Consider the following 15,310-nt stretch of genomic DNA (forward strand, 5'->3'; position numbering starts at 1 on the left):
TGCTTATGCATTTCATATTATACAGCCAGTTGATTACTAACCCTGCCACTGCTTCGGAGCAGGGAGTAAAGCCCCCTGCAGTGCTGCTGGCCACCAAGACAAGTCCAGGTGCTCTTGTGTTGTCTTGGGGGGGAAGTGAATCTGGAGTTTCTGGATGCAGAGTGGCCCACTGTCAAGGTGGTGGTGACCCAGCGAGCTGTGCTTGCCTGCCAGCAGAAGCCTGGGTATGTGCAGATGTTGGTACACTTGCAATAAAACTTTCATGATCATCTTCTTACTTCTGATGTATGCAGTACAGAGTTAATCTTCTCCTTCTGCCCAAAATGCCAAGCAGATGGGTTTGCCCACTTGCTTATTTGCTATGACAGCACTACATGCATCAGTGGCAGAAGGGTTCCTGCACGTAGGGAGAGAAGGAAATTGGGGGACGGAGAACAGTTACAGTCAGGGAAGTCCAAAATAGCTGGAAAAACTTTTTCTACATAGAAAACAATGAGGTTCAGGGTTCCTGTGATTCACCATGGATTATTTTTATAACCCTGCTTCATTTAATATAGAAATTGGAAGGTATTGAGTGAATCAAGCAGGAAGGTAGGAAGAGAAGGGATTGTCTTGTGTTTGAAGCAGTTCAGTGCTGCTCTCTGAAGGGCTGGATTACAGCAATGCCTGTGCCACAGAACTCCTAGATTGTGTTAATCAACTTGTTTAAATGTGATTTTTCACAGGAAAGAAGCTGGATCTCAGTTACAGGCATGCTGAGCACTTAAAACTGACAGAGAAGTTGAATGTTTTGGATATGTAAAGCCCAGGTACTGTGAAGAGTTCTAGAAAGTATCAGATTGTTTTCTTTGCTAACTGGGCACCGAATCACTAAATATGTGCTGTTTTAAGCTCCTTCTGTCTTACCTTTCTTCATGTGAAAAGTGCAGGTAATATGAGTCCCTTCCTATAAGGAGTCTTGTGAAAATAAACTAATATTTATGATGTTGTTAGATACTATATCAAGGAATACTCAAAAAATTCCCCAAGAAAATTAATCATTCTGTTTGCAGAGCATGTTTGAATGGAGTGCACTAAACTAAAGCATATGGTCACGCACTGAACACTGAGGAGAAAGCCAGATTTTAAGTGTCTTTTTATTGAATGAGTGTTGCCATCCATCTTTTGCATTAAAACGGGCAAAGATCTTGCAGAAGAGTTTGCATATGGTCGTACAGTTAAGAATGACATAGTGCATACACATGGGAGGCTGTCACTTAATTATGGTATTGTGTAAGTTTTTGAATGTGTATTAAGATATAGATGAAATTGCTGTAAGCTACTGTGGTTTTTTAATGTATTATGCCCTCTTGCTTTTACAGCCCCATACCCATTTAGTTTGCGTATGTTCTGTGTTGCAGCTCCGTTCTAAACGCTGTTTTCTTTTAAGCAGATGATTCAAGAATGAATCAGTACATATTAGTGTATATAGACTGTGAAATTGTGCCTTAAAATGATTCCAGGCAAACCTAGAAAAAAAAAATTAATTCTTATTCTAAATATGTTTTCCTTACCCAGGTAATTGATGATCAGAGATAGTTTGAGTCTGTGCCAGGAGTACAAATCACTGCATAGATGGTTCTCAACTGTGAAATTGGTCAGCCCATCCAAGGTCTACACTGCTTAAAATATTGAGTATTAAATATATTTTCACTTGTGTGTAAAATCTGAATAACAGTGTTGTGTTATCTTCCTGTGACTTTTCAAGGTTTTTCACAGACTTATTAACTCCCACTTAGGACTTTGGTAATGCATATAAAACTACTGGATTTATCTTTGTTGTGTGTGCTTTATTTCTAGCATACATTGCAACAAAAGCTTTTCTGTGCTGTACGTGTATGGTTTTTGTTTGAATGTTGTTAGCTATTGTTCAAGTTTTTGTTAGTATTAGATTAATGCAGCAGCAACGTTGTAAGGCTGTGGTGGTGTAAAGGCACAGCACTGATCTGTGTGTATGTGTAGGGATGGGCTTCTACTTTGGTTGCTTTTTTGGTGGGTGTTTTAGGGGGTTTTTTGCCCCCCCTTTTTTTTTTTGGTGTGTGTTAATGCTTTAGGATTAGTCAATCTAATGTCTGCTGCAGAAGTACTTGTTTGTCCCTGGGGAGATGAGAGGAATTTTGGGAAGCATATTGTACAGACTCTGAATACTAGTGATTTGTGCCAGTATCTTCCCTTCAAAGTAGATGGCTCCCAGCCTTGATTGAAGTGAGAAGTGATTTTTAATGTATGATTCAATGATTTGATAGCATCTGGATGAGTCAGGGGGAGGAGAAGTCTCTGTGAAGGTTAAAACTTTGGCACGAATCCAGGTTAAAGTCTTCAGTAAATTATTGTTAAACAAGCAGTAAAACTGAAGGTGCAACTCCTTAGCTGCTAATCTAATACCACTGCTTCACCTCTGAGCAAAGTTCAGGTTTACCCCTTTTTTTCTTTTTTTTTATTTTTTTATTTTTTTAACACTGAATTGCTTAGTGGTTTAGGTTTTAACCACTCCTTGTTGGTAATGAAAAGCCTCATACATGCCATATTATCAGACTTTCCTTTTGGTATGTTTCCATACAAACTTCAGCGCTTCGTGTTCATAATGACGTATAAGCCAGACGGGTAGAATTGGAAACTTAAGTCATTTTTACCCTAATTATGTTGAAGGTACTTTGCCAACAGGTACACTAATCAAGTATATCACAGTAATGTATGAGTTTGCATCAGTTTGCGCATCTAAATTATAGCTTTATTATAACACTGGTACAAATCTATTCTAGATTTGACTCATCTAAATATCAATACTGTAAATTTACCTCCGTTATCCCCCTGTCCTGAGAAAGTTTCTTAGCAGTCCAGGTGACTGTGTCTGGCTACACGTTTAAATAGCAGGCATTTGTCTGAAGTGTGAGAAATTCCTGGAAAGTGTCAATTTTAAGTTATTATAGCAGATAAGCATATTTAAAACTTTGGAATCGAGTTAGCAGCAGCTGAAGTCAGTGCATGTGCTTTTTCAATGTAGTTTTCTCAGGTGATTTCTGTTCTGGTCTAACTTGAGTGAAATAATTTAAAATCAAAATGTCTAGGTTTGGTGTTTCATTTTAGTATATTCAACATGTATTTTTAAGGCTCTGCATTTGAGTTTCAGGTCCCACCAGGGGATAAAACTTGATAACATTTCTGGAGTTCTGGTTTGGCGAGTCTTTTGTTGTGCAATGCTTCCTTGCTTTTTGTTCAGCAGTTTTTCTTTCTCAGTGTCCTGGTTTCAGCTGAGATAGAGTTAATTTTCTTTATAGTGGCTGGTGTGGGGCTATGTTTTGGATTTATGCTGAAAACAGTGTGGATAATACAGAGATGTTTTAGTTGTTGCTGCACTGGTCAAGGACTTTTCAGCTTCCCGTGCTCTGCCAGGTGCAGAAGAAGCTGGGAGGGGACACAGCCAGGACAGTTGATCCAGACTGACCAAGGGGCTATTCCATGCCACATGGCGTCATGCTCAGTATAGAAAGCTGGGGAAGAAGAAGGAAGGGGGGGACATCTCTGTATTATCAACACTGTTTTCAGCACAAATTCAAAACATAGCCCCACACCAGCCACTATAAAGAAAATTAACTCTATCTCAGCTGAAACCAGGACACTCAGTCAATAGAAATCATTTGTGCTGGTGGGGCAGGGGAGAAAAAGATCAATCGAGGCTTTAAAATATTTTGTTGTTGTTTTAAGTTCAGAGCAAAGTGATTTTAGACTATGTTGTACCCAGACCCCTGGTGAATGAGCTGTTCATTGCAATGACCGCTTTCCTTTGACTTGGCTCTGAGTGTATTTTCTAACAGCAAAGTGACACTGCCATGAGAAGATTTGTCAGGTTTGGCAATAATTAGCATCACTGGGAGAGGCTTAGCAGAAGGCTCAAGGTCAAACTGTTTCCTTGAACTGGTTTCTTTTCTCCTTTCTTAGGGAGGTGATCCTTGCAAAGAGGGGTTGAGGCGTTCCTGGGATTGAATGGGGGAGGATAGATTTTTGTGCTTCTCTAGATCATTAGAGGCCTTTAGTCTCCGAAGTTCTCATCCTGCAGCTTTCATGAGCATTGATTTTTACTGGAAAAAAAATCTGAGGGGAGAGAGAAAGCAGAAGAGACTGCATTACACTTCATTTATGAGAACTTGAGCTAAATTCCCAAACACATCAAAAGAGAAAATGTGCTCAGTGGACCTGGTATTTTTTAAGTGTTTATTTTCCTCAGAAGGCCAGCCTGCTACTGGGTGGTTTTAGCAATGTCCCGTCAGCAGAGTCCTGGCCTTGAAACAGCAGTGACCTTGCCAGTGCAGGGATATTTCTTGAGCAGTATTTGAGGACTCCTGTTCTGATCCTTCCCTCTCTGTGATTGTGCTCAGGTTAGTGATCCCCCCCTCCCCCCCCCCCCCCCCCCGAGCTTAATGCTGCATTTTTTAAAAGGAAAAATTTAAATTAAGAAAGTAGATAAGAGATATCTTTGGACACCTCATTTTAAAAATATTACTTTAAATGCAAAGACTGAAATTAAGCATGGTAATCTTTTCTTAGACTCAAGGTTTCCTCACTCTTCTCTGCCAGAATAATAGTAGAGCTGTTCCCACTGTAACTGTCTGCATGGTGTGTCTGGAAAATGTTTTGTTCAAATGTAATTAAAATACCTTTAGGTTTAAAGAACTGAGTAAGACTTGTTATTCTATGATATTAACTACTCTCTTCACTTAAAAACTTCCTTTTATGAGTAGTTGTTTCTGGAGTCATCTTGGTAAAGAGTCTGGGCAGTTTCTGCCTTGCTGGTGAGCTCTCATGAACGCTCTTTTTAGTACATGTTGCAAGATTCATTTTTTTAAAGGTATTGATGAAAAATAATCAGCTACTGATTTATATTTTTTTTCAAAGTAGAATACTATACTAAAACAGTAAAATAATAGACAACATGGGGATTGCTTATTGGTGAGGTGACTAGAGGAAGGGTCAAATAATCAAGCACAGCATCCCATGACATATAACTCTTCAAGTTTAGCAGTTGGTTTGGAGCATTCTTTCTTGTTGGCAAACAAAAGTGTTTGGAAGCAGATCAGGTCATTGCCCCATGCTCTTTTTGGCTAGTAAGAAGCTGTTGCCATTTCTTTTTTACCCATGGGGGAACCGAAGAAGATAGAAATCAGATGGTCTCTCTTTTAGATGTGAACTTGTGGTTCTGGGCTCCCATGTTCAAACACGATGTTCTTCATGTGTGGATTACTTACGCAGTTTCAAAATGTAGTACATAGGAAAACTGCAGCAGTTGCTGTCAGGGCATTCCCTGGGTCAGGGATCCGGGAGCTGTGGGTGGGGGTCAGGATCAGGCCCGGTGAGGGGAGCCAGGGTTAGACCCAGCCTGTGGTGGATGGGCAAGGTTGTGGGGACGGGGGTGGGCCAAGACAGGGGTGCCTGGCTTGGCAGGGCTTGTGGTCGGGCAGGGCTGGAGATGGCGTCCTACAGCCTTGCTGGGGCAGGGACTGACGGCCCTGGGGGCTGGAACGGGGCCCTGGGCCGTGGGCAGGGTGGGGGCAGCCCCGGGGGCTGGCAGGAACATCAGGGCCCCCGAGTGCACTCAGGCACTGCATTTGCAAACTGACATCTTAATTAATGCCAGTGCTAACAGAAATGTAACATAACGGGCAGTATTAACGCTGGAAAAAACAGAGCCATTAGCTGTCCCAACACTTGCAAACTGTGCACCACAAAAGCTTAAGATGAGTTTTAGCAACTGAGGCCAACTCTGTACAACATCATCTTACCCGTTATGGAAATTATTGACAGTAAACGTGCCCACTGGCTTACAAATAAGCACAGTCTTATAACTCTCTCTTTTCTCTGAAGCAATTATAGACTCTCATACCATTGTACAGTAACGTTTCAGAGAAGAGCTGGCTTTAGAAGACATCTAAATGAGCCATCTCGTGTAGATATATGGCTGTAGTCCCTTTGATAGCTCTGGCAACGACTTTGCTGTAGGTGGACTGGAGATTTTCTTTTTGCTGCTCAAGTAATGGAGCGCACAGCTGGATTCCAGCTGTGCTGAGTTTGGATAGAAGTGGTTTATGTACTCTTGCTGTCTTAGAAGAGCTGAGTGCTAAGCCTATTCGCTTCAACTTACATTGAAGAATGTGTTACGGTGCCTTTTCAGGTATGAATGTTTATTTGCAAAAGGTTTAATTGCAACCTTTAGATAATTTCTGCTATCTCCTTAAACTGTGTATTTGTCTTAATAGCATCATTCTCGTCTGTATATATCACTATTTTCTAAACATAGAAACACTGGCTAAAACAACAGGGGAAAACACCTTAATCTAGCCATTTTAAATTAGTACCTGTTCCTACTATGAGCTCCATAGTGTCTCCTAAAACCCAAGATATGGAGTTATTGGAAGCGTTCTGTCTCGCTTTATTGAACTCTGTGATTCATCTCATAGATTCAAAGAGCTTGTATTATGAAAAGCCCTGAAAATATCTTCCTTAATATTGCTGTGCTTAAGTAGAATGGTATCTTGTCCAGCTTTCATTGCACAGAACAGGACATCAGACACACTCTATGCTTTTTCCTGAGCAACAGGAAAATAAACCAACAGTGTCTGAAATCCTGGTTTAGGAAAGAGTTGACTGGCCTTGCTGGACTACAAGGCAGAAACTGGCTGGGGGAATTTGATATGAGAGACAAAAATCTGTGCTCTGAAGAGCAGGGGCATCTCAGTGCACTTAATGGAAGTCTTCTTTATGGCTCTCAGGTTGTCTAACAAAAAAAAACCAGTCCATAAATTACATCATTGTGCAAAATGTAAAACAAGAGTAGTGAAAATAAATCGACTAGATAAAAAATGATAAATTGTGTGGTCTAATAGTTCTAATATAACAATGTCAACAGCTGATTTAAAAAGATATCAAAACTGACCTTTGCAGTTCTAAGTGTATTCCAAATATACTTTGTCACTAGTTTGAGTTGCAAAGAGAATAACTTTTGTTATTGTTATTCTCTTATTGAAATCCTTCTCATCACTGGAGACATCTGCATCTGCATTCAGTGTTCTCCAAATTATTCTAGGTGTCACTCTACAATGTGTACTTTTTCATCTATTTATTCCTTTATCCCATCTCACTCCACTGTATCATGGCCCTAAACTCTGTGTGTGATAGTAAAGTTTGGCTGTTAATTTATTCCTGGCTGGCACACTGAACTCATGGGCACGATTTCCTTTTGAATCCCACTGGGAATAGAGTTCAAGAACTGCATCATTTGGCTAAAATATTCTAATTACAGAATGGTCATGATCAGAGATTTGGCTGCGTGCAGTCCTTTTGCGTTGGTGGGTCTGACGGGGCTGCCCTGCTGGTTGTGAGTTCCTTTGGTCTCATGTTTGTTCAGAGATCATTCAGTTAATTTCCCTGTTTCAGTTTCAAAGGAAACCATGTCAGATTATAAAAACCCATGAAGAGATTAGATGATGAGATGGGGGAAGGTAACACTAATCTGCCTGCTCTGCCTAGTCTGCTTCTTGTTCAAGGGCTTTTTGCCCCTGCAGAATCCCTGTCAGCCCTCAGGACAGGGATGTTTTGCTGCACTGAGACCACGATCTGCTTTATTGCCTAGAGCAGACCTGTGCAAAAGCTGCATAACATGGCCAGTGTGGGAGCTACGGGCAGTGTTTTTTTCCAGAGGAATGTGTATCATGAGCAGGATGATTGACTCTTACACCTCCAGTCTTCAGTGCTGGTATTAGGATAAGCATTTCCAGCGTGGCAGTGGATGGATCTTAATTTGTACACACAATTCTCTTCTGGTTTTTCATCACGGTAGTTTGTCAGCCTTCATTGTTGTAACACGTGGCAGTTCTTGGGAAAGAGACAAGTTATTTGTTCCAAGCTTGGGTAATGTAATTTGTTATACTAATTCTCTTTTTATGAGTTGGTAGATAAAATTGCATCACTCCTCTTACCTACTGTTGTTTTGGTTCTGGAAATGTGATATGTACAAGATGTCTTTAAAAAGTTAACACATTGAAATAATTGTGCTAGGTAGTTACGTGCTGTTCCTGTCTTTCAGCTTACAAAGACGAGGACCACTGAGGAACACAATGACAAAGCATTTATGGTGCTCCAGAAAGCCTGATATAAGTGTTCTGTGCATTGACCCCACATATTAGCTGGTGGGAGACTTAATTTTTTGGGTTTGTTTTTGGGTTTTTTTAAGTTGTTGTTCATAATGCATGTTTGCTAAGAAATAACACTGCTATCAAAGGATGTTGTGGGTATTAATTTACAAGGGTTAAAAGGGATATGAGCTGTGGGTCAGGAATTCCCTCAGCTGCAAACTGTTTTGAAATATAGAGTATACTAGACAAATACAGTGTTACACTATTTTCACACCATTATTTCTATATCCTGTCTTGGCGCCTGTTGGAGACAGGATCTTGGGCTAGGTGGATCTTTGTAAGAACGTCTGTACTGAGCCAGAGCACTTTTTATGTTGCGTTCTTATGATATTCAGGGTAGAGGTATACGATAGGCAAAATGATATTCCCAATTCTGAATAAGTTAACAAAGCTTCCTATAAAATCATCTCACAGTGAAGCAGGGCATTCTTTCGTATGATATTTGAATTCATTCAAGGTGAATAGTATAGCTTTTGTGGAAGCTCAGAGAGTGTTCAAGTAGTGTAAAAGTAGGGGACCTTTTGGCCTCAGAGCCATTGGGGAGGTAATTACTGTAGCTGAACTGCACCGGTTTCTTTCAGCATAGCTTGATGCATATAGTGTATATTTTGCTTAGTATTTGTATAAAACCTGTAATCTTAAGTAACACATGCTGTTCTTTGGTGCACAAAGGTTTACAGTCTGTTTAAAAGGAGCAATTTGGCATACTTCACAGTTGGAGTGATGCAGTGTGAGCGGTGACAGCAAAGAGAAAGATGGATCAGAACCATCAATCACTGCCATTAGGAAAGTGTTGATGAAGGGTCTCTCCGTGCTTTATAAACACCCAATGGATCAGCTCCAAAAGCTTCTCATTTAAAACTTTTGAATAATAATTTAGATTAGTCATCCAAGTCTAGCTTTTGCTTTTTGCTGAGTCTTTCTACCTTGATGCTAGCAGCACTGGTTTCAAACGGAGGAGAAAGCCAGAAGAAAAAGCAAACATATTGACTTCAGTCATTCTTCCTTGTGTTGCTGAGTAGCTTTTCATACCACACAGAGATGCTTTGGCCAGAAGAAACAGCACACAATATTGTATCTGTTGACCCAGGTGTGAAAGGTTCCCCATTCCCTGCTTCCTTTCCCTAAACAGATTACTGCCGGGGGATGGTGAAGACACACCTGCGTCCTTACAGCTGTCTTGGCAGTCATTCATCTGGTTGAAAAACTCAACTTTCTGTACTCAAGCTTGAGCATGCAGTCACAGAGTTTAGGGCTGCCTTCTTTCTTCACACCAGGCTTCTCAGGAGATCTGTCCTGATATCTCAGGCCTTGAGGGGCAACACTGATCAGCGGTTTTGGGTCTTGATTTTGAACCATTTCCTGGGATCAAAGGGAGTTCAGAGGAAAATGAAGTCCTGTTTGTTGGAAAGCTGAGACATTTGTAGATACCTGGAAATGTCTGAGTTCAGTTTTGCTCATCTTTCCACAAGAGGATCATAGGGACGGATTGGCCAAAGTACATAAAGAGAGCATGTGGTCTAAAAGATAATCTCTTGGCACTGTTTTTTCTTTCTTTTGCAATTCAGTAGGGAGGGATAATCTTTTGGCCTTCAGGCCCCCTTCTGCCCTCCCAATGAATGATGGAGACTAAAGAAGAAAGAACAAGGCACAGATTGAAGCTGATTTCCAAAGAGATATATACTCAAGGATGATGATGTTGTTGTTGTTGTTCTTCAGGGAGAAAAGCCACCCAAATGAATTGGGAGATTAAATGGCAACATTTATGTATGAGTAGTTACTCCTCTGGGCAGAATTTCAAGAACTGTGAATGTATACCTAAGAGGACGACGAGTATAGCTGCCCCAGAAAACCTATAGCCACTTCTGTTTTTCATGTTGCTTGGGAAGCTGGAACTGAAGGAAAAAGGCTTTCTTGCCGCTCATGAAAAACTAAAATAGTACCTGGTTGTTTCCACAAAGTACCAGTACCACTGTGAGTTTCTGTGCCCTTATGTCTGTGTCAGTAGCGCTGCTGCTGCTGCAGATTATAATTTTTTTATTCCTGTTCCTCTCTTCCCATGACTAAAGGGAGAAGACCTGATGCAGAAAAAGAAGTGGCCTCTTGCTTACAAAATATTTACTAGCCTTCCCTCCTGTCTGCTCCATCTCCCAGACACACATAGTCCTCCCTATATTTTGTAAGGCAATGAAATTTATCAGTCCTAGTATCTGTACTCGTGATATACATGACCATCTGAAAAGGGTTTCTTCCTTGTTTTTAACTTTGAGGTGTTTGTTCTTTTTCATGTTAACCCTTCCCAGATTGCAAATCTAAGATGTAACTTCAGCTTCCATGTCTGTACATTTAAAAAACCCCTCAAACCCGAACTTTTGGCATCAACCTAACACCGATGAAGATAAAAGCCTGAAATGTCATGTAACATTGTGCCCTTGCTTTCGCAAGTGATCCAACACTGGTGCTCAATTTATGGTTTCTACTCTTTTTAAATAAAGCACCAAACCAATTCAGTAGGAGCGAGATACAGCTGTGTTGGCATGTTGTGCATAGGCTTCCACGTCCCCTCTTCCATTGCAGAGCTTTATCTTTTGAAAGTGATATATAGGCACTGAAATTAGATGCTCTGGCAAATCCCAGCTCTTAGTGCCAGAGCAGAAAATTTTGCAGAAAGCTTGAGGCTAACCAGAATCAATCACAGTTGTTTGTGAGCCTTTTTTTTTTTTTTTTCTTTCTGCCAGAATCCGCAGGAGGGAATATGTGTTGAGTGGCAAGTCTGAAGCAGTCCCCAAAGCAAACCAAGAGGGAGTATCACTTTGCAAGCGGTTTCTGGAATAACTCCAGACCTCAGAGCAAGCTGTATGGCTCCTAACCCACCCTTCCTGGAGTTGCTCCTTGCAGTTAGCCAGGAGCTTTCAGTCTGGGAATGTACAGCTGACTGTAGCTCCAGACAAAAAGAGGGAAATAGGTGTTGTCCAGAGGAGGAAACTTGTGGAGATGTGCAAGAATCTTGCTACAAAGATGCCATTGGAGTAGAAGCTGTGCAACATGGATGTTGGATCATAACAACTTAGGATCTTTGAGAGAATTTGAGTAAAGCCATGAAAAGCAGACCAGGATTTAATCTATAAATAACTCCAAAGGAGGTGCTGTTGGTCAGTCCCCACTCACTGTCCACATCTCCTGCAGTACACAGGTGGTTTTATTAATTTAGGGTGTTAGCTTTTCTTTGCCCAATATAAATAATTTTCATTTGATCTGAAAAAATATTTCTAAATAGGCAAAAGTCTCTTCAGGTTATAGAAATATTAAAATCAGTGTTTAAAAAAATAGAAAATGGAAATGAGTTCTGCTGATCAACATTCCCTCCAGAGACAGAAAAATAACTATATGCTCTTTTATGCAATATCATGATTAGTGATAAAACCCAGACCTGGTGTAGTAAGTGCTATACTAGGAAGCCTGGATGGAATATGCAGCCTGTTTTAGTTAGAAGCTGGTCTTGGAAGGATGTTACCCGAAGATAGTCATTAAAGACATGTCTGTGTCAGAAACAAAACTATAGGTCTTAGGGAAACCATCTGGGAATCATAATTTCATTTACAAGTATGCTTCAGTGAATTGGTGTTCACATTAATCCTCTCCAGAAATTCCTCCATACTGCATCATATTACCCTACTGGCAGAAGTCAAGATCCTAAATTTCATCCATTTTTAAGGGATTTACCTATTTAGCTGACAAATGACCCTTAGCCATGTGTTATCAGGAATAGTGAAATGAAATAATTTGGGAACTGGGTATCTAATAGAGAAGGTGTAAGATCCCCTGAATCTCAAACGACCATTGTCATCTCTCATGAATAACTGCTCCGAATAACTGTTCCCACTATGGTAGCCAGTGTTCCTGGCAGGCTTTGCATGAAGAAATTGGAAGATATATAATAGCCCATTGCAGCTGAAAAAATTCAGCATCTTTCTTAGACTAGGTAGCAGTACCAAGGAGAAAACTTGCATGAAGGCTTACAGGGCACAGAGAAAAACCTAAACCTACCCCCAGAATATCCTCATGCATTGTAAGTCAACTTGATGTCCCTTTTTTTAGTTTGTTTTTTTTGTACCTGGTACCAGTTATAAAACACCTTGTGGTCTCTTCAAGTGTCAGAACTCATCTGAACGGGTGATAAATGGTGTCTTGTAGATTGGAAAGGTTGCTGTTATATATCTTCACATAGCTCTCCAGAGCCAGATAAAATACAGGAAAGAAGCAGCAGCAGCAGTAATCTTCATGCCTTTTTGCTGAGAAGGCTCTGGCTCGCAGTGCTGATGAGCATGAGAGCAGGATTTTCACCATACTTCTTTCTTCATTAGGGAGATTTAAGTAATCAAATTCAGCTCTCAGTTCATACCAACTCAAAATAGATACCTTCATGAAACAGTGGTTGCTTTCATGAACTTTATAGTGAAGCTGACAAACCTGGCTTATTCTTCTGTTGCAGTCAAAGCAATAATGTGAATATATTGGGTCTAGTATCTTTGTACTTGGATGTCTTGGTCCTATTGCCGCATTAAATGTGGTTTTTCTTATGTTCATTAAAATGGTCCCTTTAAATAGGCCTATGTTTAGCCTATTAAGGGAAGAGAATCTGCTTTAAAAGTTAGTACATCCCCTTGGAAACCCTTCTGGCAGTGTTAGCTACGTGGATTTATAGCTAATACATACTTTCTGACAAAGCATTGATTATTATTATGAACATTTGTTGTGTTGGAAGCTTTCTTGGATGAGACCCAGAATGACACTTGTACTTTGGAAAAGTCCTCCTAATAGCCATAACCACAAATTTCCTCAGTAAATGTGATAAATATTTATTTTTCCTTTCAAGGATAAACATTAGGATCATCAGTGCTCTTATAAAATTAAAGTGGGGAAATCACGTGTTCTGTCGTGGGATCTGCTTGCTAAAATGCTGTGGTGTTCTGAAAACATTAATATGTGCATTTGCTAAATTATTTATAATGGTCACCTGGTGACAAATTTGAGCAGGTGTCTTTTCCAATGGCCAGAGGTAAGTAAGAACACATAATTTTTAATTCTGAGCTGTTCATATTTAAAGAGTAATTATGTTTCATGTACTGGAGTTGATGATGCTATGAAAATCCTCTTTTGATAATTCTCCTTATATCATGGCAGTAAAGAATAAGAAAACCCAGCTTACTTGAAATTTTCCCCCTTTCCCCTTCTTTCCTTCCCCACAAGATATGTTTTCTCAGTCAACCTAGACAATATTTACAGTTTTATAAATGTAAATTTCTATCAGAAGTTGTCATTGTAGTAAATTGGAGACCTGATGTGCCTGTGATCTGTGGTGAGACACTAAGGAAAAAACACCAAGTAGGCATAACTCCTCTGTAATTCAGGAAAGCAGAGTGGAGTTCTGGTTATAAAAGTTGTATCAGCAGATTAATTTCCAGGGCTTGATATTAGCAGAAGAACGTGACAATTATTTTTATGATGGAAAGCTGCCATCCATTTTAATGGGTCTGCACACATTATTAAAGGGCATAGAAAGAAAAAAAAAAAACAAACACAACCAGTAAAAATATATGTAGTTTACAATTGTGGGTAGGGTAGGAGTCTTTAGTCTGTTATTTTGTGAAGCTACAACTGCTGACAGAGATTTCCAAGCAGAAAGTATGTAGTACTGTGGATTTGCCAATGCCATTTGCATGAGAAAAACCATGTTTTTTCCTCAGGGCTTCAGAGGTTTTCTGAAAATTCAGCATTTTTTGTGCTAAAATGTTAATGAGCATTAGTAGCTCATTTCCATTCATCTTCCCTGGGGAAATGAGACACTTGCTGTCACACTGTCTCTTGAATGCAGGTAGTGGGATGCAGGTGATAACTTCAAAAATCAGTTGTCCAGCTTAAGCCAGGTTTGACAGAAAGATGAGTTTCCAATAATTGTGATACTGCAGGCTTTGGGAAAAGGGGGAGTCAAATACAAAGCTTCAGTTTGAACATAGTAATATTAGACATTGGAGAATTCACATGGGAAAGATCTGGTGTGAATGCCCCGTGCTGGATGGGTATATTTACCAATACTTTTCTTGTTCTGACTTTTGTAAATAAAAGGGTAGCAAATGTAGAGGAAAACAAAACAACGCCATCAACAGCTTCTGTTTTGTTTCTGTGTCTGATCTGGTTCTAGGAAAATTCACAGGGAGCTGGTAATAGAGCTGCAAGCAGCATAGTGAAAGGCTTCTGCATTGTTTCTTTTGGAACATATCTTTGTTTCTAACACTGCTCCTGATGTTTGTAAACATTACTCCTATTGTTTGTAAATTTTTCTAAGAACGAGATAAAAGCTTATTTTTTAAAATGCTTATTTGACTTACAGTGCAGGTAATAAATTCAAGCCAAAAGGCACCTTTGACCTTTATATTCTCTTTAAAAGTTCTTAAAAAGGTGTGCCCACAGCATCTTGGGAGTCTTGTTCCAGCCTGTGAGTAGGTTCATTCCACAGTATGCACTGGTCCCCGCAGACCACACTGCCCCATCCTCCATGCCTCTCAGTTCCTTTCAACAGGGAACAAATTCACAGGCAAATGCCACCCCAGGAACATTCCTGGATTTCACAGCTCTGACATAGTCTGAATGCTATCCCTTGAGTTGACCTTCTTCATCATAAGAAGAAAGATGATCTCTCTACCACTATTTGTCTCAATTCAAATGTCTTTTGTAGGGGCTTACAAATGTATGAAGACATTTCTTCTTCTTGCAGCTACTACCATATTCACATCTGTACCTCCCTTAATTGCGTTGGATGCAGAAATATCTCTTAATCGAATAAGCACCAGATTTTTCAGTGTCACTGCAGTCCCATCCATCAAGAACTTTATCCATCATCTAATTGTATTAACCTTGAGTGATTTCACTAGTTCAGCAGAACACAAAAGAAAAAAGCCTTTACCAGTTCTGTCTATTCTTTAAATGTAGAAACAGCTCAGATATATAGGCAAATAAGCACAGAGCTAGACAGTCATATATTGCTACCTAGAGTAGTTTTATTGGATTTCAATATTGATTTCTGT

At 40.0% G+C, this 15,310-nt stretch overlaps 1 protein-coding gene across 11 annotated transcripts in view; it reads left to right on the top strand.

Moving 5' to 3' along the window:
* MAGI2 (membrane associated guanylate kinase, WW and PDZ domain containing 2) overlaps positions 1 to 15,310 on the top strand; it is a 773,865-nt gene that overhangs the window by 117,139 nt on the left and 641,416 nt on the right. Inside the window, exon 2 of one of the 11 annotated variants that reach the window (XM_072858637.1) lies at positions 726 to 809. The exons of the other annotated variants lie outside the window; for them this stretch is intronic. The gene's annotated coding sequence lies outside the window, so the exon portion shown is untranslated. The remainder of the gene's footprint in view (positions 1 to 725; positions 810 to 15,310) is intronic. 11 annotated transcript variants of the gene reach the window in all.

The sequence above is a fragment of the Ciconia boyciana genome, chromosome 1 (genome assembly GCF_034638445.1).
Source record: "Ciconia boyciana chromosome 1, ASM3463844v1, whole genome shotgun sequence".
Taxonomy (NCBI): domain Eukaryota; kingdom Metazoa; phylum Chordata; class Aves; order Ciconiiformes; family Ciconiidae; genus Ciconia; species Ciconia boyciana.